Source organism: Schistocerca nitens, chromosome 1 (genome assembly GCF_023898315.1).
Source record: "Schistocerca nitens isolate TAMUIC-IGC-003100 chromosome 1, iqSchNite1.1, whole genome shotgun sequence".
NCBI lineage: Eukaryota > Metazoa > Arthropoda > Insecta > Orthoptera > Acrididae > Schistocerca > Schistocerca nitens.
Genome location: NC_064614.1, coordinates 1,121,265,964 through 1,121,288,710, shown reverse-complemented (window position 1 = coordinate 1,121,288,710; position 22,747 = coordinate 1,121,265,964). Strand labels below are relative to the sequence as shown.

Sequence of the window (22,747 nt, the reverse complement as noted above, 5' to 3'; positions counted from 1 at the left end):
TTTTTGGGTTGTGTCAAGTGGACATTACCTGTCTACAAATTATTATTACTGCTTACTGGCGGTCTCATGCCAGTAGTGTGGTGATTCTGTTACATGTGTAAATGTGTACGTGCGAGTTTCCACTTTACGGTGCTTGAGGTCTTTAGAGTATCTTATTTCAAACTTTGTCATTTTCTTTCACACATATGCTGAATGTTGATCATTGAAGGTTCATTGGCATATGTCTGTACAACTTCAAAAGTTCAAATGGTTCAAATGGCTCTGAGCACTATGGGACTCAACTGCTGAGGTCATTAGTCCCCTAGAACTTAGAACTAGTTAAACCTAACTAACCTAAGGACATCACAAACATCCATGCCCGAGGCAGGACTCGAACCTGCGACCGTAGCGGTCTTGCGGTTCCAGACTGCAGCGCCTTTAACCGCACGGCCACTTCGGCCGGCCTGTACAACTTCAAATAAATTCAGCAAAACAGATTTCAACTTCTAATAGGGGTGTGATTTGAGAGCTCCATTAAAAAATCCGGTACCCACGTTAAAGATGCAGTTCTGAGTCTAGTAAAACTAGAATGGAGACTTTGATATTTGACATCTGGCGATTAGAACTTTCCAATGATTAGGCTTATACTTCGTTCTGAAAAGTTTCAAAAATTTTCTGAGACACGTTGGATGCTATTTGCGATGTCGAAAATACTAATTTAAAAACAAGTATTTTAACTCTTGCACCCAAATACTGCGAAATTTTTAATTTATTCTATACCGAATTTTGGAGCTATGCTTCGTGCAGATGCACTACAAGACACTGTAATATGGTTAATTGTCTTTATTAAAAGCTACAGTCAATCTGAAATAATGCTGTCACCAGAAATCTTGTTAGTCCTTTGTCGAATCCCCTGGACAAATATAAAGCTCAGTGAAGTTTCCTGTTCTACAATCTGATTATCTGAATATACCTACTGCCAGTATTGCATTAATACCCACCGTTTTTAGAATAAAGTGAGCTGCTGTGAAACCGCAAATCTACCTTTCATTAATTAGATAATACTTGCTTACTCACACATAAATTCTGTCAGTTCAACATATAACAGAAACATCTACTTTCACCAAACAAATAAACCATTGAGTGTTCATAACGTCATTGGCGAAAACTTTATACACCGAAGTCACCACTGCAGCATAATAAACCATACTCCGAATATCGTGTTTTGGAGAGATACTTAGTGTCGTGTACAACTGAAACTATATATTTTTCTAATACACGGGTATTTCGTAACACTTGCCTGGTAATTCCAATAACTGAAGACAGTGGTACACTTTTTTTTATTTTTTTTTAATTTTATTTTAAAGATAGATATAGCTCGCGTGGTCTAGGGCGCCTTGTCACGGTTCGCGCGGCTCCCATCCGTCCGAGATTCGAGTCCTCCCTCGGGCATGGGTTGTGTGTTGTCCTAAGCGTAAGTTAGTTTAAGTTAGATTAAGTAGTGTGTAAGCTTAGGGAGCGATAACCTCAGCAATTTGATCCCACAGAATCTTACCACATATTTCCAAAAATATAGCTCAGCGGCATCTTTTTAAGCAAACGTTGCACTGCAGCACTCGTCTCCAAGCACAAGGGCATCGTGGTATCTATCCCACCCTTGTAGGTTAAAATCTAACTTTATCTATACATGGAAAAGATTTTAACCTAACCTAACCTGCTCGACTCCGCCAAAAACTGGCAAATGAGATCGGAAGCACCGTGACCAAGCTATCGTCCGATGTTATCGGGCGACCTCTGGCGACGGCGTCTGACGACCGTTGTCGGTGCCACTGTGAACGCAGCCTAACGCACGAAGGGGGACTGGGGTATTCAAGAGTGCGTTAGGCGCACACGTGGCCAGTCGCGGAAATCGCTCAAGTATGGTCAGCTATTAAAAAGATGTACAGTACGACACAGCTTATTCTGCCGAATTATAAGTGCTCGACGAGACGTGGCCCAGTGCTCGTCCTGGTTCTCCAGAAGAGCACCAGATGGTTACCATTCACCATAAGAATGTTGTGGATGAATGTGGTCGCACCGTTTCGTCCTGTGGGTTAAGCCGTTGGCTGGCGCACCCAGGACAGCGAGACACGACAAAAAGGCGGCGGTGGCATGTCCGAGGCACGTGGTGTCGGCAGCAGGCGGGTGGGGGAGCTAACCCCAGCATCTGGCCAGCCATTGTCTGCAGCGTGCATGCGTGGCCGCACGTGCTGAGCCGCGCTCTTGTGGCTGGAAAGGGGAAATGCCCGGGGGGGGGGGGGGGCGACGACGAGGAGGGGAACAGTCAGCCAGCTCGGGTGGCAACAACGAACGGTGCGCGAGCGCTCGCAGCGCTGAGCTCCAACAAAGCGCTAGCGAATTGATTATGAAGGGAACGAGGAAGCAACTGATAGATCCGACAGCACACTGAAAACATCAGTATCTATACAGAGAGCATCATTGTTCAAACGTCAATATTAAACTGTCGATTGGTTCACAATATCTATTCATTTTGCCGGCCGCTGTGACCGAGCGGTTCTATGCGCTTCAGTCCGGTACCGCGCTGCTGCTACGGTCGCAGCTTCGAATCCTGCCTCGGGCACGGATGTGTGTGATGTCCTTAGGTTAGTTAGGTTTAAGTAGTTCTAAGTCTAGGGGACTGATGACCTCAGATGTTAACTCCGGGACTGATGGCCTCAGATGTTAACTCCCATAGTGCTTAGAGCCATTTGAACCATTTTGAACCATCTATTCATTACCTCGATATACCACGCATTCCTAATTCTGCTTCCTTTGTGCCTTAAAGGACGATTCGCACTAGACATTAACGGAACGGAAAGAAACTTCAGGCGACGTCATCGTCAAATGGTGGAGTGTTCACACTAGTCGAAACCACAGACATGCATTACCAGACTGGCAGAGACGTAACCTGATATTTGGTGAGGGAAGATGGCGGCGTTAGGACACTTGCGTGTGGTACTAACACAATTTTCAGACGCCAAATGGCATTGTAAGCTTTACTAGGTCGTTTAAAGAATTTCTATAGTCCACCAATTATTTACGTACTAGTTGAGTTCAACGCATGCAATGTACAGTTGTGTTATGAGAAGAGAGAGCATCAAGTTACATATACAGGGTGGTCCACTGATAGTGACCGAGCCAAATATCTCACGAAATAAGCGTCAAACGAAAAAACTACAAAAAAACGAAACTTGTCTAGCTTGAAGGGGGAAACCAGATGGCGCTATGGTTGGCACGCTAGATGGCGCTGCCATAGGTCAAACGGATATCAACTGCGTTTTTTTTAAATAGGAACCCCCGTTTTTATTACATATTTGTGTAGTACGTAAAGAAATATGAATGTTTTAGTTGGACCACTTTTTTCGCTTTGTGATCGATGGCGCTGTAATAGACACAAACATATGGCTCACAATTTTAGAACAGTTGGTGACAGGTAGGTTTTTTTAAATTAAAATACAGAATGTAGGTACGTTTGAACATTTTATTTCGGTTGTTCCAATGTGATACATGTACCTTTGTGAACTTACCATTTCTGATGACGCATGCTGTTACAACGTGATTACCTGTAAATACCACATTAATGCAATAAATGCTCAAAATGATGTCCGTCAACCTCAATGCATTTGGCAATACGTGTAACGACATTCCTCTCAACAGCGAGTAGTTCGCCTTCCGTAATGTTCGCACATGCATTGACAATGCGCTGACGCATATTGTGAGGCATTCTCAGTGGATCACGACAGCAAATATCCTTCAACTTTCCCCACAGAAAGAAACCCGGGGACGTCAGATCCGGTCCGCAGCTCGTGGTCGTGCGGTAGCGTTCTCGCTTCCCACGCCCGGGTTCCCGGGTTCGATTCCCGGCGGGGTCAGGGATTTTCTCTGCCTCGTGATGACTGGGTGTTGTGTGATGTCCTTAGGTTAGTTAGGTTTAAGTAGTTCTAAGTTCTAGGGGACTGATGACCATAGATGTTAAGTCCCATTGTGCTCAGAGCCATTTGAACCATTTTGAATGTCAGATCCGGTGAACGTGCGGGCCATGGTATGGTGCTTCGACGACCAATCCGATTCTCGCACAATTTGTCTGCTACTGATGTGCGGATTAGCCGCGACAGCAGCAAAAACACCTACTTGGGCATCATCATTTGTTGCAGGTCATAGTTGACGTTTCACGTGTGGCTGAGCACTTCCTGTTTCCTTAAATAACGTAACTATCCGGCGAACGGTCCGGACACTTGGATGATGTCGTCCAGGATGCCGAGCAGCATACATAGCACACGCCCGTTGGGCATTTTGATCACAATAGCCACACATGAACACGATATCGATATTTTCCGCAATTGCTAAACGGTCCATTGTAACGAGGGTAATGTATCACGAAGCAAATACTGTCTGCACTGGCGGAATGTTACGTGATACCACGTACGTATACGTTTGTGACTATTACAGCGCCATCTATCACAAAACGGAAAAAGTAGTCCAACTAAAACATTCATATTTCTTTACGTACTACACGAATATGTAAAAAAAAATTGGGGTTCCTATTTAAAAAAACGCTGTTGATATCGGTTTGACATATGGCAGCGACATCCGGAAGGCTTTTGACAGTGGTGGTTTTACATATAAGCCCACTAGGCACAGGTCTAGGGGCAGCAGCTTAAGGGGGGAGGGGGATTTTTTGCTCTGTACTCATTTTAACCTTTGACGTTTTAAAATAACTGCGCGTACAAACAACAAAAATTTTAATATTGTTAAACAACCTGCTAGTTTAAATAAGCCTTAAGAACGAAATTCGACTGTACAAGCTTTGAAATATACATGGTTTACTTGGTGACTGAATGGAAATTTAACACTGGGTAAGTCTGGTATCATCTTCATGATTGTTCAAAATATTTTGAAGTAAGATGTCGGGGCGGCAATCATCAATACAATGTTTGAAATGTTATTATTCCGAGAATGTTGTCAGCTTCTACTTAAACCTACCGTGTATGTTTCACCGGCGCAGGTATAGTAATTTTCAGATTTTCAGTTCGCTTCTCAGATGTTTGCTTTGCACTCGCTGAAAATTTTTGTAAAGAAATCAAGGTAGATTGGCTTCTTACAACACTGACAAATATAAGACGTCTTTCTCTTCCTACTTGGGTCACAGATGAACCATACTTTGCGTTTTTCCGGTCGTTCTTCAACGACTTCTGTCTTTGTTCTGCTACACCAAAACACGATGAATGGATGTACGAAGTTCACGAGCTATGTGATGGTTGTTGACTCCTTTCTATCTGTGGTGTCACCAAAGAGTTTGCAAGCTTCATCAAAAAATTAAAGCGGCTGACCTATCGTTTTTACAGGGATTGTGAAGGACAAACGCATTGACCCACTTACGTCTAACACTCAGAAAAATAATGTCATTGGCCATTGTTGGAAGAGGCTTCGACGATCAGCGATATTTGTTTCAACTAAATATATTTATGGTTGAACCTTTAGCTAAAGATTCAGTCGCTACAATTCTGTCTTCATCACTTTGATCACTTGTCTTATTCAAGGATTTCACAGATGGCAAAACAAATTCGTCTTTACTTTCGCCCTGTTCCTATTCTGAACTATGTTCACTTTTAATTTCGTTGTCACTACCTAATCCAGCATCACTTCCTAAACTGTCCTCAAACCATTTTAAAACATTATTACCAAAGCCAGGATCCGTAACATGAATGGCAATTGAAGACTTGGCTACTGTGTCCATAACACAAATGCCAGGTCTCAGAGACCACTAGCACGAAAGAAGCAGTATTAGCATAGTTTCACGTCACATTAAAGTGGCTACTGACAAAGGTCGCAGCTTCGGGGAAGAACAACCAAATAATCGCTGTAACTTTCTGCCCAACCCTATTCATTAGCGGGCAACGGCCTTGTCGCAGTGGATACACCGGTTCCCGTCAGATGACCGAAGTTAAGCGCTTTCGGGCGTGGCCGGCACTTGGATGGGTGACCATATGGGCCGCCATGTGCTGTTGCCATTTTTCGGGGCGCATTCAGCCTCGTGATGCCAATTGAGGAACTACTCGAAAACCATCATAACGACTGGGAGAGCAGTGTGCTGACCACACACCCCCTCCTAACCGCATCCTGAGTGAGGACGACACGGCGGTCGGATGGTCCCAATGGACCACTTGTGGCCTGAAGACGGAGTGCTTACTATTCATCAGCAACAGAGTAACAATGAACGCTGGCGGTCTGTGAGACCGCACCTGTGACGCTAAGAGTTATTGTTAGTATCAACCATGAGCGGAATTTCGTCGGTTAATCTATAGAACACGTGCCATCTATCTTTATATAGATGTTTGCCATTAACTCTTACATAAATAGCGATGATTAATTGAAAATTTTTACTCGTTTTTATACATCACAGTAAAGATATCAGGATAATACAGTACTTCACACATGGAAAACACCACGAATAAATGACGTAGCACATAGAAAACACACCTGAAAAAGGGAGAAATTTCCCGAAAAGCTTCATGCAAAATATAAATAAAAAGAAAATCGCAGGCTTTCATCAGCCATTTCTAAAGGATCAAATACAATTTTACTGATATCAGGGGACTGCGAATTCGATGCGTTCTCCACATTTTGAGTTTCTTCTGGCGGATCTACAATTTCTGGCATTATTAGAGGCAAATACGCGTTCATATGGCGGATGCTAAAGGAGGAAGGTATGAAACCACCGACCATAGAAGATTGGAAGAATATCAGCGACTACGAGAAGACAGCAAACTTCTTTCACTGTGTGGGATCCGTAGATGAAAAACACGAAAGAAGCATTAAACCATGAAGATCAGGCAGCTAATAGTGTAATTACAAAAAGTAATTGTCTGTTTGTTAATGACCATAGCAGACAGCAACTATTGTCCCAGAATCATGGACGTAGGGGCATCAAGCAGACTGTAGAGTACTGAAATTAACTGAATTAGGTGAAATGTTTGTAACCCAACTTCGAATCTGCCAGGCGCAGCACCACCTCCAAATAATTCTTGTGGACTGAAAAGCCCATCTTCATGTGGTTTACATTCAGGTACATGTTTCCCTCCTCAGTGCTGGAGATCACTGTTTAAATAAAAAACAAATATAGTGAAGATGGCTAAATAGACACAAATGGAACATTTGGAAATAGCGAAGTGACATGTGTTGCAAAATATTGTAGTACTTACCTAAAGCTGCTGTATCCACATCGTTTTCACATTAAATTTATCACGTTTTTGTGCAAAAATATTTCGTTTTTTTACACATTAACTGGATGTTAGTCACAGTGATAATTATTAGTGTTTCCATACTAGGGCTTTGATAAAGAAGTGACACTTTAGATGTTGCTAACTTCAGACACCCACTCACTCACAACATCCAACATGTTTACATTTAAAAAAATAGAGATTCTGGTCAAAGTGCTTAAGTCAAGGAATACAGAGATGTTACACACACAGATACATAACAGACATTACTAATTACGAAAGTGAAATTGTTGCCTGCTTGTGGAACCACTCATTCATTTATAATATGTAGAATGGTTGGTGGTAAATTATATAAGGTTAAATAGACATTGTAATTTTTTTATTTATTTTTTTAAAAAGTTGCTGGATGTGAGGCGGCCATGAAATTACATTTTTTTATTTTTAAAATATTTCCTTACATATCCATAGAAATGATTTGTTTGCAACGTCTACTTGTTCTTTGAGAGTTAGTTTCGGTGATTTGGAGAAACGGATTTTTTTTTCGAGCTCTTCGAGAAGAGTCACTTACTTTTCTTTGCTGTCAGTGTGCATTATCTGTATGATATTTTTACACACACACACACACACACACACACACACACACACACACACACACGCACGCACGCAAGCGCAAGTGCGCGCTTTTCCTGAGCCCATATCTTCCTCATTCGTTGTGAGTGGGCCTGCTTGCGCTCTTTTGTCCAAAGGACACCGTGTCTTCTTCGCGCTTGCTCGTCTCGGGTTATTCCGTTTGTCACTACCTTCATTCGGAATACAACTGTGTCAAAAGCATATTCGGGTTTGATATGTAGCATCTGGAGGTCTTCTTTGGTGTTTTTGAACCATGGCATCGTAGTTTTTGCTTTTGAATCAAAAAAGAGAAATTTATTTTTGATTAACCTACTTCCGTCAATTCGTTTGGGGTTACCATAAAATCGTGCCCGTTTTTTTAACGGATTTTGTCTGTAATTTTTTCCATTTTACTGTAGACTTCCTTGTTGGATCTCTTTTGACGGATGCCATTCTTGTACTTGGATCCTAGGAATCTTCTAATGATTTTGCGCTCTTTTTCCTCCAGTTCTTCGAGGAGGTTTTATCAGCGTTTAGGAATAAAGTTTCTGCTGCATACAAAACTACTGGCTACAAAACTGTTTCGTAGTGATGTTTCTTAGTCTTCTGGAAAAGGCATTTCTTGTTGTAAATCGTGCGGGATGTCTGGTAAGCTGTTTCTACTCGTAGTTTGAGTATCCATTCCCTAAGCGCTTCCTTGTCCAGTACATTTTTCATGTTGATCTCATCCAGATATTTGAATTTGTATACTCGGGCGATGACCCCATATTTCATTCGGAGTTTTGGTGGGGCGTCTTTATTGTTCGGCATGACTTCTGTTTTCTCAAATGATATTTGCAGGCTAGTTTGCTCAGTTCCATTTGAACTCTAGTGGTGTCTACGTCGTTTGACAGAATGGCAAGGACATCGGCTGAAGGCCTTGATGGCAGGAATTTAAGAATTATTTCACGGCTGAAGGCCTTAATGGGAATAAATTAAGAATTGTTTAAACTTGTTGTAACTTACAATTACAGTTATTAAAATATAAAAGACAAATCACCAAAGATCTTAAAGCTCAATGCTAAAATAGAATTACCAAATTAGAAATTTAAAACAAGTAACGACACTCACGGCTGAAGGCCTTAATGACAATAAATTAAGAATTCTTACACGGCTGAAGGCCTTAAACACCAAGAATGGTAATTATTTAAAAAATTAACAAACATACATAAAATACAGACACAGCCAATAATGTTCTGAAAACAAGCCAATGTGGTCACAGTTAGAATTTTAAGGCAGGTAACCACAGTCACGGCTGAAGGCCTTTAACGCCAAGAATGGCAATTACTAAAAAAAATTTAACAACATACAATAGAACAGCAAATATAATAAGAAAGGTTCATTCAAAAGGACAAGCAACTGATCACCAAACAGGTGAGACAAATGATGGCAACTTGGTAATACAATAATAAAATAATAACACAATAAAAAAACACAAGGGCCAGTCACAGATGGTGCTCCAGGAATCGGCCTCTGAGTAGGTCAGGCCAAAACCGCTTTCACGAGCGATGAGAAAGGCAGCCAAGAGTTGCATTCACACATCGAGATGGTAACTAATGGCAGTCTAACGAGTGACTAATGATAATCTTTGTGAGGCTACCTGACGTCCTATAAACCAAATGCAAAGATATAAAAATACGCCCAAGCCGGAACTGATAGACTGGACTCTGCCGCAGAATACTGTGCTTACAGCGCCTGGAACAAGAAAGGAATCATTACCACCAAGGTAGAAGAATCGTCAACCAACCTGCAATCAAGAAAGCTGTCAAACACACGCCTCACTGGACAGCAGCGGCAAGGTGAGGAAACGTACAATGCCGTTACATACACTAACTGGCAGAGCTGGTAACTGGGGTATCAGCGGCCACCAGGCCGCAAAATACCGCTGGTTGAGGAGGAGATTACTGTTTAACGTCCCATCGACAACGAGGTCATTAGAGACGGACCGCTGGTTGAACTTAACAATTGTAACAAGCTGAAGGTAGTAAATAGTAACTAGAAGCCCAGGAAAGATAATCGGACCCGCCTTCCCCAAGCACTCCACTCACTGCTCTTTGCTTTGGCGACATCACGAGCAGCAACACGAACCCAAGTCACTGGAGAATCGCGAGATTTCACAATGGTGGAAATTTGTCTACTAGAATTGAAATGCACTCAAAACTTGCAGGATCCGATTTCGACGAGGTCGTGCACTTTTGTGAGCACAGCCCCTCGATATGGTAGTCCACGGGCGCCGCCAGCGATCCCGGCGTGTTTCTCACTCTGCGCGGACCTGGCTCCTCCTGCTACCCCAAAGATAGGGCCACAGTTACTAGCCGCCCGGGATTAGCCGAGCGGTCTCAAGGCGCTGCACTCATGGACTATGCGGCTGGCCCCGGCGGAGGATCAAGGCCTCCCTCGAGCATGGGGGTGTGTGTTTGTCCTTAGGATAATTTAGGTTAAGTAGTGTGTAAGCTTAGGGACTAATGACCTTAGCAGTTAAGTCCCATAAGATTTCACACACATTTGTACATTTTTTGAACACAGTTACTACATATTGATAACGCCACTGCTGCCACTAGCGGACAGGCAACGCTTGTGAAACCAAGTGTCGCCAGTCAACACAACAAGAATACCAACAACTGCAACCATGTCAACTAAACGATAGTCTGGCCTCCAACACATGATGAAAACCTACAACAGCACCAACGTGAATTGCAGCACGGCTCAGATTGCTCACTCCAAATTTTTTCTATCTGTTTTTGTAAGATTTCAAGTGATTCCTTTGGGACATATTTCCACAGTTATGCTACGATTGAGTCTTCTCCAGGTGCTTTGTTTTTTTTTTCAGACGGGCAATGCAGCGCTTGATTTAATCTTTGTCTGGACTCTGGGCACCTGCGCAGTGGTTCTTTGATATCAATAGTGTTTGGGGGTTTATTACATTTTAGTAGGTCTTGAAAGCAGTCTGCTAGAACCCGACAATCTTCTTCATTTGAAGTCGCCAGTGTACCGTCCTTTCGCTGAAAGCATAATGAAAGTCGTTTGTAACTGGTCATTTTGCGTTTGAAGGTTCTGTAGTACTCTCCAGTTTCATTCTTCCTAAAATTTTGTTCTATCTTTTCAATGAGTGATTTTTCGTACTAACGTTTCTCAGTTCTGATTGCCCTGGCTGTTTGGACACGTTGCATTGTTTAGGTTTCCCAGTCAGTTTCCCACTTAGTTGAGTAGTATTATTTCCATGTACTGAGCCTTTCCTTCAGGAATGACTCGCATGTGTCATTCCAACAAGCACGTTTTTTACTTCTTTTGACTTCTGAAAATTCTTTGGCAACCTCTATAAGGCGCTCTTTAGTGGTATTGAAGTCACAGTCGCTTGGTCTTTCCTTTTCTTGGAACTCCATGACCCTTTGTCGAAGTTTATCATTGTCAAAGCGTATTATTTTTTTCATTGGTGTTTCTGGTGTTTGTGGGTATAGATTTGAATTTAATAATGGACATGTAATGATATGAAGCCACATTTATGTTTTACTTCTCTTTGACATTCATAATTTCAGGCTGTTACTTCTGGAGCTTGCGACGTGGTGTATTTGGAACTCTCCGATGGTTTGTACGGAATATCGCCAAGTAGTCTGCGTTCTGGGTAGATGGCGAAAGTGGGTTGACATTATCTGCGGTTGTAATTTTCACAGATGGATACAAATCTTTTGCCGTTTTGGTTAGTTTTCTTATGGGCAGGGTAATTTCCTATAGTTTTCTTGTATTTTCGTTCTCAGCCGAGAACGAATGTGTGTGTGTGTGTGTGTGTGTGTGTGTGTGTGTGTGTGTATGTGTGTGTGTGCGTGTGTGTGTGTGTGTGCGTACGTGTGTGTGCCCGAAAGAATAGATACGATATATTGAATTCAACGGTCGCTGCACTGCGATGTTACATATACTGATGGCCCACAACATTTTGGCCACCTACGTAACAGCCGGTTGGTCCACTTTTGGCACCGATAACAGTGGCGACGCGTTGTTATCATGGAGGCAATGAGGCATTGGTAGGCCGCTGGAGGGAGTTGGCACCACCTCTGCAACACAAGTCACCTAATTCCATCTACATCTATAGCTACATATACACTAATGGCCACTAAAATTGCTACACCAAGAAGAAATGCAGATGATAATCGGGTATTCATTGGACAAATATATTATACTAGAACTGATATGTGATTACATTTTCACGCAATTTGGGTGCATAGATCCTGAGAAATCAGTACCCAGAACAAACACCTTTGGGCGTGGCAACGGCCTTGACACACCTGGGCATTGAGTCAAACAGAGCTTGGATGGCATGTACAGGTACAGCTGCCCATGCAGCTTCAACCCGACACCACAGTTCATCAAGAGCAGTGACTGGCGTATTGTAACGAGACAGTTCCTCAGCCACCATTGACCAGACGTTTTGAATTGGTGAGAGATCTGGAGAATGTGCTGGCCAGGGCAGCAGTTGAACATTTTCTGTCTCCAGAAAGTCCCGTACAGGACCTAAAACATGTGGCCGTCCATTATCCTGCTGAAATGTAGGGTTTCGCAGGGATCGAATGAAGAGTAGAGCCACGGGTCGTAACACATCTGAAATGTAATTTCCACTGTTCAAAGTGCCGTCAGTGCGAACAAGAGGTGACCGAGACTTGTAACCAATGGCACCCCATACCATCACGCCGGGTGATACGCCAGTATGGCGATGACGAATACACGCTTCCAATGTGCGTTCACCGCGATGTCGCCAAACTCGGATGCGACCATCACGATGCTGTAAACAGATCCTGGATTCATCCAAAAAATGACGTTTTGCCATTCGTGCACCATGTCCGTCGTTGAGTACACCATCGCAGGCGCTCCTGTCTGTGATGCAGCGTCAAGGCTAACCGCAGGCATGGTCTCCGAGCCGATAGTCCATGCTGCTGCAAACGTCGTCGAACTGTTCGTGCAGATGGTTGTTGTCTTGCATTCGTCCCCATCTGTTGACTCAGGGATCGAGACGTGGCTGCACGATCCGTTACAGCCATGCGGATAAGATGCCTGTCATCTCGACTGCTAGTGATACGAGGCAGTTGGGATCCAGCACGGCGTTCCGTATTACCCTCCTGAACCCACTGATTCCATATTATGCTCACAGTCACTGGATCTCGACCAACGCGAGCAGCAATGTCTCGATACAATAAACCGCAATCGCGATAGGCTACAATCGGACCTTTATCAACGTCGGAAACGTGATGGTACGCATTTCTCCTCCTTACACGAGGCATCACAACAACGTTTCACCAGGCAACGCCGGTCAACTGCTGTTTGTGTATGAGAAATCGGTTGGAAACTTTCCTCATGTCAGCACGTTGTAGGTGTCGCCACCGGCGCCAACCTAGTGTGAATGCTCTGAAAAGCTAATCATTTGCATATCAGAGCATCTTCTTCCTGTCAGTTAAATTTCCCTTCTGTAGCACGTCATCTTCGTGGTGTAGGAATTTTCATGGCCAGAAGTGTATACTCCGCTAGCCACCAAGCGGTGTGTGGCGGGAGGCACAGTTCGAACCAAAGTCACATTCCCCCCCCTCTGTTCCACTCGCGGATCACGCGAGGGAAAAACGACTGTCTGAACGCCTCAGTACGAGCTGTAATTCCCCTTATCTTTGAATGGCGATCATTGCGCGATTTGAAAGTTGGTGGTAATAATATATGCTCCACATCCTCGGCGAAGATCGGATTTCGGAATTCAGTGAGCAGCCCCTTTCGTTTAGCGTGTTGTCTACCTGCAAGTGTGTCCCACTTCAAACTTTCTATGAGATTTGTAACGCTCTCGCGATGGCTAAATGTAACAATCACGAATCTTGCCGCTCTTCTTTGGACCTTCTCAATCTTTTGAATCAGACCCAACTGGTAAGGGTCCCATACAGACGAACAATACTCCAAGACTGGACGAACTAACGTATTGTAAGCTATTTCCTTTGTTGAAGGACTGCATCGCTTCAGGATTCTACCAATAAACCGCAACCTAGAGCTCGCCTTACCCGTTACTTGTGTAATCTGATCATTCCATTTGAGATCATTTCGAATATTCACACCCAGATACTTGACGGACGTTACCTCTTCCAAAGACTGGGCATTTATTTTGTACTCGTACATTAATGGGGATTTTCGCCTTGTTATACGCAGTAGGTTACACTTACTAATATTGAGAAATAAGTGCCAGTAATTACACCACGCATTTATTTTCTGCAAATCCTCATTGATTTGTTCACAACTTTCGTGTGATACTACTTTCCTGTAGACTACAGCATCATCGGCAAACACTCTAAGGTCGCTGTCAATACCATCAGCCAGATCGTTTATGTAAATCGTAAAAAGCAGAGGACCTATTACGCTGCCCTGGGCCACACCTGAAGTTACGCTCTGTTGAAGTCACCCCGTTCAGGACGACATACTTTTCCCTGTCTGTTAGAAAACTTTCTATCCAACCGCATATGTCATCGGATAGACCGTAAGCAAGCGACAGTGCGGAACTGAGTCGAGCGCCTTTCGAAAGTCGAGAAATATGGCATCAACCTGGGAGCCGGTATCTAGTGCCTGTTGTATATCATGCACAAAGAGGACCAGCTGTGTCTCGCATGATCACTGTTTCCTAAAACCGTGCTGGTTTCTACAGATGAGCTTCTCACAGTGTAGGAACGCAAAATATGTTCCATGATTCTGCAACAAATCGATGTCAGTGAAATTGGCCGGTAATTATGTGCATCCGATTTTCTACCCTTCTTATAGACTGCTATGACCTGGGCCCTCTTCCAGTCCCGTGGAACTTTCCTCTGTTCCAATGATCTCTGATAGATGATGGATAAGAATGGTGCTATATTTGTAGCATAGTCAACATATAATCTTACCGTCTGGGCCAGATGCCTCCCTGGTGTCTAAGGATCTTAACTGTTTTACAATCCCACATACACTAAACACTATGTCAGCCATCCTTGCGTTCCAGGGAACGATGAGCTCTGCTGCCACGTTCATTCACATCCCCGATGTGTTCGATCGTGCACAGATCTGGCGAGTTGGGACGCCAGCATATCAGTTGAATCTCGTCATTGTGTTCCTAGAACCACTCCATCACACTCTAGTCTTGTGACATTGCGCTTTATCTTGCTGAAAAGTGCTACTACTGTTGGGAAACATGGTCGTGATGAAGGGTCATACATGGTCTGCAGCCAGTGTACGATTCTCCTTCGCCGTTCTGGTGCCTTGCACGAGCTCCACTGGTTCAATTGGCTCTGAGCAGTATGGGACTTAACTGCTGAGGTCATCAGTCCCCTACAACTTAGAACTACTTAAACCTAACTAACCTAAGGACATCACACACACCCATGCCCGAGGCAGGATTCGAACCTGCGACCGTAGTGGACGCGCGGTTCCAGACTGAAGCGCCTAGAACCGCTCGGCCACACCGGCCGGCGAGCTCCACTGGACCCATGGATGACCACGTGAATGTTTCTCAGAGCATAATGGAGCCGCCGCCAGCTTGTCTCTGTCTCGCAGTGCAGGTGTCAAAAAGCTGTACCTCTGCAAGACCACAGATTTGCGCCCTCCCATCCTCATGATGAAAAAGGTATCGGTATTCACCACGCCACGTAGCCCTCTCCCACTGGGCCAAAGACCAGCGCCGATGGTCACATGCTCATTTCAGTCGTAGTTGTCAATGTCGCGGTGTTAACATAGGTACAAGCGTGTGTCGTCGGCTGTGGGGGCCCATCGTTAGGAGTGTTCGGCGCACTGTGTGTTCAGACGCACTTATACTCTGCCCAGCTTCAAGGACAGAATAGGGCAATGTGCTTTATTGTACTTAAACATGTATATCTCCAAAAACATTGCAGATATAATAGTAAAACTTGATACTATGATGTAAAACATAATGATTGATATTCTGTGCAATTTTTGTTTGAAAATGCGCATCGACGTATATTTTATAAGGATTTGAATTTTTAATTACCATTGTTTCTATAATGTAAGTTTTCTCGTAAACTAATCTCGTAATAAAACTGGAATTTCACAGTTTACATCCGTATAAAAGGCTATTAAAACGTGTGGAACAGATTTTGGTTTAAGGACATAGTTTTTTTTATATTAATTTTTCAGTTTTGTGTTACCTGGGACTACTTTATTTTTGTTAAATGTTAAAGAAGAATTTTTCTCAGAGAAAAGATAATGGAATGTACAGGATTATTCAGTAATTAATTCTTAATAACTATGCCAGATATCAGGATGTTAGTTTATAGTTCCTGAGAAAAGGTACATTATAGCTCAAAAAAGTCAGTCTACAGCAATTCGTATTTAAAGTTTTTATTTCAATTTTTGACAATATTGCTATACCTCTACTGACTAATGCTTTTCTCCATCCATAGTCTCCATTCTCTTCCCCTTCATCCTGGAGTAATCTCTTTCCCTGCCTCCAATGCCTAGACAACGTTTGCAGTTTTTCTTCTGCTGCCTAAGCTTTGCCCAGTCGCGCCTCATCGAAGCTTCTCCAGTGTGAATGTACCTTGGATGGAAGCCTTGTCTCGCCGGCCGCGGTGGTTTAGCGGTTCTAGGCCCTTCAGTCCGGAACCGCGCGACTGCTACGGTCGCAGGTTCGAAACCTGCCTCGGGCATGGATGTGTGTGATGTCCTTAGGTTAGTTAGGTTTAAGTAGTTCTAAGTTCTAGGGGACTGATGACAACAGATGTTAAGTTCCATAGTGCTCAGAGCCATTTGAACCATTTTGCAGGCACTCTATCCTACCTACATTTCCACTATTGAACCCATACAGGAGTCACATGCAGCTATCTTCACTGTAACTCAGGACACAAATACTGTGTTGGACAAGACAGCCATATAATGTGAGTGTAGCTCTCATTTCTATTTTGTGTTTTCCCATGTACACTGTTTTTAGCAGCTCAGGATTGGCAAGGTACCTGAAAGTTGGTTTTGTAACATCTAAAACAGCAAGTGACAAATCATGTTTGTGGGTGTATGGCTTTCCACTGGCTTCTGCCTGAAGATATTTGCACCACCATATGTCACAATAGCCGGCCGCTGTGACCGACCGGTTCTAAGCGCATCCGTGCGGAACCGCGCTGCTGCTACTGTCGCAGAAAGGAAGAATGATTTGATTGTTGGTGTTAATAACGATCATCCTCCTTTACCTCCTCTGCATTGCTGCAGATGACGTGTCACTGAGCACATTTGTTCTGTACATGCAGTACACGTGAGGCGCCTAGTTGTTTCCACTGTAATGTGTGGAATACGAAGGTTCTGTTGTAGTTCACTAACCTGCTGTCTTCAAGTTGATGTCCCCAGCGCAGAAAATAGCACACAGGTCGTAGGTTCTGTATCTTGAGGCTGAAACTGACTTTTAGCGAGGTTCTTTTCTGAAATAATGTATCACTTCTTTGGGATGCCACTCACGTATTCTAATATAGCCACACGAGAAGACAACATGATCTTAATACAACACCTTCTGATACAGCAAAGTACATGATCAAACACAGTGTTTACGAAAATGTATCTTTACACTATTTGTGACATGTGTCTGTGCCACATGACTACCGGAGTGAATCTTTTAATACTGAATACTGGCAAACACATCCTACGACAACATAACAACATGTCTGTTCTTCTCGACTGCCTAATCCAGAGTGACGAACAGGAACTTGAATAAAAATTGGAAACACATCCTACGACAGACAACATGTCTGTTCTTCTCCACTGCCTAATCCAGAGTGACGAACAGCCCGAAATATTTCGCGCGCCATACCAGAAAAGGCGTGACCCGAACGCTTCCGAAGTGCTTCGTCTGCAATTTCGATAGTCTTTTGTTTTTGATTTAAATTGTTTTCAATAATTCTAAAATGACTGACTGATAGCTGTTGAGAGATATTTATATTAAAAAGTGAAGTTATTCCAATGAGTAGTTTAACTAATAGCAAGAACTACAACGTTTTGGCGCCCTTGCTCCGAACACAGCAGCCAATAACAGAGCAGTAGAATTATGCAGGCGGTCTTTCTCACGTGAATGTTACCGAATCTGACATCTGTCACAGGTACCTCACACCACATTTCGTCATCTATATACTTCTTGCGTCTCCACTTCTCTGGGAACAGCTTCTTGGAGCCTAATATGATGTAATGCTGCCTCGGGCATGGAGGTGTGTGATGCCCTTATGTTAGTTCGGTTTAAGTAGTTCTAAGTTTAGGGGACTTATGACCTCAGATGTTGAGTCCCATAGTGCTTAGAGCCATTTGAACCATTTTGCATGTCACAATGTGAGTGTTGAGGATTATCATCTGAGCATAGTTTGTCGAAGAATATTGCCCACACGGATTGCTGCACTGTTTTCACACAATGTAAGTTATCCCTGATGGCTTTTCTGTACTATATTTGTAAAGTGTGAATTTCCTCGTCTGTCAGTCTGTTAACACCTCCCAGTGCCTCCATCTTTTAAAAGCCACGTTGTAAACAAGGGCATAAGCAAAGATAATCTTTCTGACAGCCTTCTAGACTCATCTGCAGTTCGTTTCGATTGTGTGAACGAAAAACAAACGCACAAAAAATTTCTAACGTAGAGATGGTGTAGATCAAAGGATAGAAAGAGTGTACGTGGCAGGCTAGGCGCACAAACAAAGTTTTTTAAAACATATTTCTAGCCAGAATTCGATTATGAAATTTGCAATGTTATTCCTAAAGAATCAATGTAATAAATTATGCAATTAAAAATATTCGAATTTTTTCTGTTTTGCCCTACATCTGCCCATTTCTTGTGGAAGACATTCGCCACAGCACTCCTTGAACACCCGACAAGTCCTGCAGTGTCCGAAATGTTAGTGCCGAGCCTCCGTGCCATCACAAGCTGCCCTCGGTCAAACTCAGACCGCGCGCCTTCCCCATTCTGCATATGGACAGCACGCTCACTGATACTACACGTAACCGTGCGTGTGTCTGACTAGCAGTCATTCCACGCCAGGTGACGCTGCTATGGCCTGGACGTGTTTATATCAATAGTAGATCGGTGGTCATAAGTGTATGTAACAGATTAGTAGTTACCCGGTAACGCAGGTGTTCCAGGAAGGCTACTTGCCCCAGAGCTGCTTGCCCCAGACAGATCATAAAAGCTTAACGGCTTTCCCGTTCGTGTGGCCAGCACCCTGCGTAAAAAACTCTCAGAACGAAAGCACCACAGCTCGTTCGCGTTGCGTAAACGCGAAAGTCCGCGGTCGCACAGCGTGCGAAAAAGTGTCGTGGGGCCAGCCCTATTCAACCAACAGTCGTCTATAATGCAGGTGTGAATTCCTGAGCAAACGCGAGTGAAATGCACGCTCGTGTGGTTGTAACGCAGTCCTTCTTCCCGCACCTCCACACGTGAATGAGATAGGAAGAACCACTATTCCGCAGTACAGTGGGAAGTACGCTCTGATGTGCATTTGACAGTGGTTTACAGAGTAAGAATGTACATGTAAAGTGCACTGTAATAAATGGATACCTCTGCTACAGGGATGTTCCTGTTACCTATGGTGTGACATTGCCATCTTCTTTCTATCTTAAAACTTATCGAGTTTCTCGTGGACTTCGTATCATGGTGCAAGTACCGCCATCATGAGTTTGAGCGCAGGACCTCTAGGTTTGTAGGAATACCTCTTACCGACTCAATCACGATGGCATGACGAGATGCGCTTCTTTAACATAAGAAGACACTTATTTACAGTTGAGGGAGCTAATTTTGGGTGTGTGTGAAATCTTATGGGACTTAACTGCTCAGGTCATCAGTCCCTAAGCTTACACACTACTTAACCTTAATTATCCTTAAGGACAAACACACACACCCATGCCCGAGGGAGGATTCGAACCTCCGCCGGGACCAGCCGCACAGTCAGTTGAGGGAGCTTTATCTTACTTTTCGCAATATACAGGGGACAGCCGGGCAAAGCGAACAGACAAAAGTTTTTATATATTTTAAGCTGAGTAGCAATAGATGGAAATTCATGGAACTGAGTGATTACAATATACAACTATTGATGTATAATATGGAGTAATCACCTTAACGTCAAATTAAGTACTTTAAGCAATTCAATTTTTACAAAGTGGCAGAATGTCACCTTGCCCGCGTGAATGGGCAAAGTGACCGCTTACTTTAAAACTAAAAAAAGGATAAAAGCTATTTTAACAAGGAGCTAAATATATTTTATTGTGAAACATGATTCCAGTTATATGTTTTACAGTTTTCACAAATAAAACTGAAACTGTGTTCCTCACATCCTGCACAGAGTTCGTGGACACAGATGGAGTACAATTGGCCTTAAACTACTGCTCTGCTGGCTTTGAACATGAAAATTTGCCTTTCTACTTGTACCCACTGGCTACATCGTTGTCGTCAAAAAGAGCTGTTCTTGGGTTGGGTTTTCTTTTAACTGCCTTTGTTCTCTTTGACTGCTTTTCGTTTTTCCTTCTTTCACATTCTTTTTCTTCTGTTTATTTGCCGCTTCTAGGTCGCCGTTGGAAGAACTTGCAGTAAGTATCGCCGTGGAGCCATTCTTTCGGTCGCTGCGTTTTCATTTTCCCACCTACACAATGTGTCCGGAAGCCATCGCCGAGATGGCTACTTTGCCCGCATTGACGGCTTTACACAAAAGCTGTATACCCTCTAAAAGCATAACCGAACTTTGAATAACCAAACTATGATTGTTGAGTCGAGATCTGATACTTTCAACATAATTTCATTAAAAAGGCGTGACTCTCCCTCCCCATACTAAAGTAACAAGCAGCTCACTTTCCTTACATTAGGATAACTAGAATGCACAAAAATTACTGTAGCTTCGAGGAGCGGCACAGCAATCAGGTCAGAAGACTTCATGCATTGACTGGGCCCTCCAGGGAGAATAAATTAATGCATTTCCCGCGCAATGCCAGAACTCCGTAGCCCCCCGGAACACCAATGAGCAGCCGCGCGGGATTAGCCGAGCGGTCTTGGGCGCTGCAGTCATGGACTGTGCGGCTGGTCCCGGCGGAGGTTCGAGTCCTCCCTCGGGCATGGGTGTGAGTGTTTCTCCTTAGGATAATTTAGGTTAAGTAGTGTGTAAGCTTAGGGACTGATGACCTTAGCAGTTAAGTCCCATAAGATTTCACACACATTTGAACACCAATGGGCACTTCGTCCGGCTCTTCCCTACGTGAATAACAAGTACGAAGGAGGCTGGTCCTCACTTTCAGAATAAGAAAAGGCAATAATATCGTCTGCTAAAATTATTACCGCAGCTACCTGTTTCGAATGATAATAAAAGTCTATACATGCTATTATTCCGTCAGAGAGAGTGGGAGGACTAGGTTGATCCGTGAGTAGTTCTTACTCCTTGCTAAAATGATTTTTATTTTACTTAAACAGGTTCTAAATGTTTTGCACAATTTAGAAATTTAAAAGACAAATACTTTTTCCAGACCAAAACTGTTAAAGTTTGGGCAAACAAATCAGTTTCGTTACTACTCAACAAGAAGAATATACTCAACACCAAAAAGCTCGCGTAACGTATGAAATTCCACTACAGTGAAAACACATGAAGTGTCAACGCTATTACGTAATAAAAAAATTGATTTAAAATACGCACATATAAAAAGTTACACACAAAGCCATTACGCAAAGAGCAAATTCTACTTCAAATCTTTAAGAGAGTTTTTATAATAAAAATACAGTCCATATAAGCATCACCTTTAGCGTGACAGTTAAATTAGGAGCGAGTTGATTGTATATAACCAAAAATCAAATGGCATCAAATGCAGTGGCCAAAAGAATGCGCATCTGAAAAACAGGGAATCCAGAACTGACAGATATGAAGCACAGCTAGAAGGCAAGTGCTGGTTTTACAACGTGTGCTTGTCATGCTGAATTCAGTCAGTAGACACAATAGCCGGCCGCTGGTGGCCGAGCGGTTCTAGACGCTTCAGTCTGGAACCGCGCGACCGCTGCGGTCGCAGGTTCGAATCCTGCCTCGGGCATGGATGTGTGTGATGTCCTTAGGTTAGTTAGGTTTAAGTAGTTCTAAGTCTAGGGGACTGATGACCTCAGATGTTAAGTCCCATAGTGCTCAGAGCCATTTGAACACTGCTTAATAACAACTGCAGATCTCCAACTCAAGAGAACAGTTCCGTCTCGTAACGCATTCACACAGCAATTCCGCTGTCTCTAGGTTCTGTTTCGGTAACAGCCGGTCGAAGAAGACTGAGTAAATGGATCAACGATGAAGAAGCGTCATGAGACGTCCGCCCCGGACAAATACAACAACCAATAACGAACAAAATGAGATGAAAAAACAAGTGGGCAGTGCGGCAGAATGCCAAGCAAAGGGGGCCCGGGTTCGATTCCCTGCGGGAGATTTTTCTCCGCTCAGGGACTGGATGTTGTGTTGTCTTCATCATCATATCATCCCCATCGAACGCAAGTCGCCACGGTGGCGTCACCTAAACAGACTTGGCACCAGCCAGCAGGTCTACCCGACGGGAGACCCTAGCCACACGGCATTTCATATCAGCTGTTCTCCAAAGGTTCGCTGCGTGGCGCCTCCGTCGTAATGCAAGCAGCACAGCGCCGTCACAGAGATGCTCAACCGTGCATTCCGAGGCCCGCCCGGCTAGCCGCGTCATGGAAGCGTGCCAGCCCCCGGCACGAATCCACCCAGGGGATTAAAGGCCTGGCCAGACAGAATGCGGCCTGGCCGTCCGGCCTGTGGCCTTGAACCGCAGCGGGCAGGCCGCACTGTTGAATCGCTCGTTACTGTATGGCGGCGGTCACACAGAGTGCGGCACTGACGCACCGGCACGCGGCCTGCCGCACCGGCCG

At 43.8% G+C, this 22,747-nt stretch overlaps 1 protein-coding gene and 1 pseudogene across 1 annotated transcript in view; both read left to right on the top strand.

Annotated features, from left to right (window-relative positions):
- Positions 1-22,747, top strand: part of LOC126199154 (zinc finger protein 625-like) — a 241,005-nt gene that overhangs the window by 126,940 nt on the left and 91,318 nt on the right. The gene's annotated exons all lie outside the window — the stretch shown is intronic.
- Positions 5,912-6,029, top strand: LOC126206042 (5S ribosomal RNA; annotated as a pseudogene).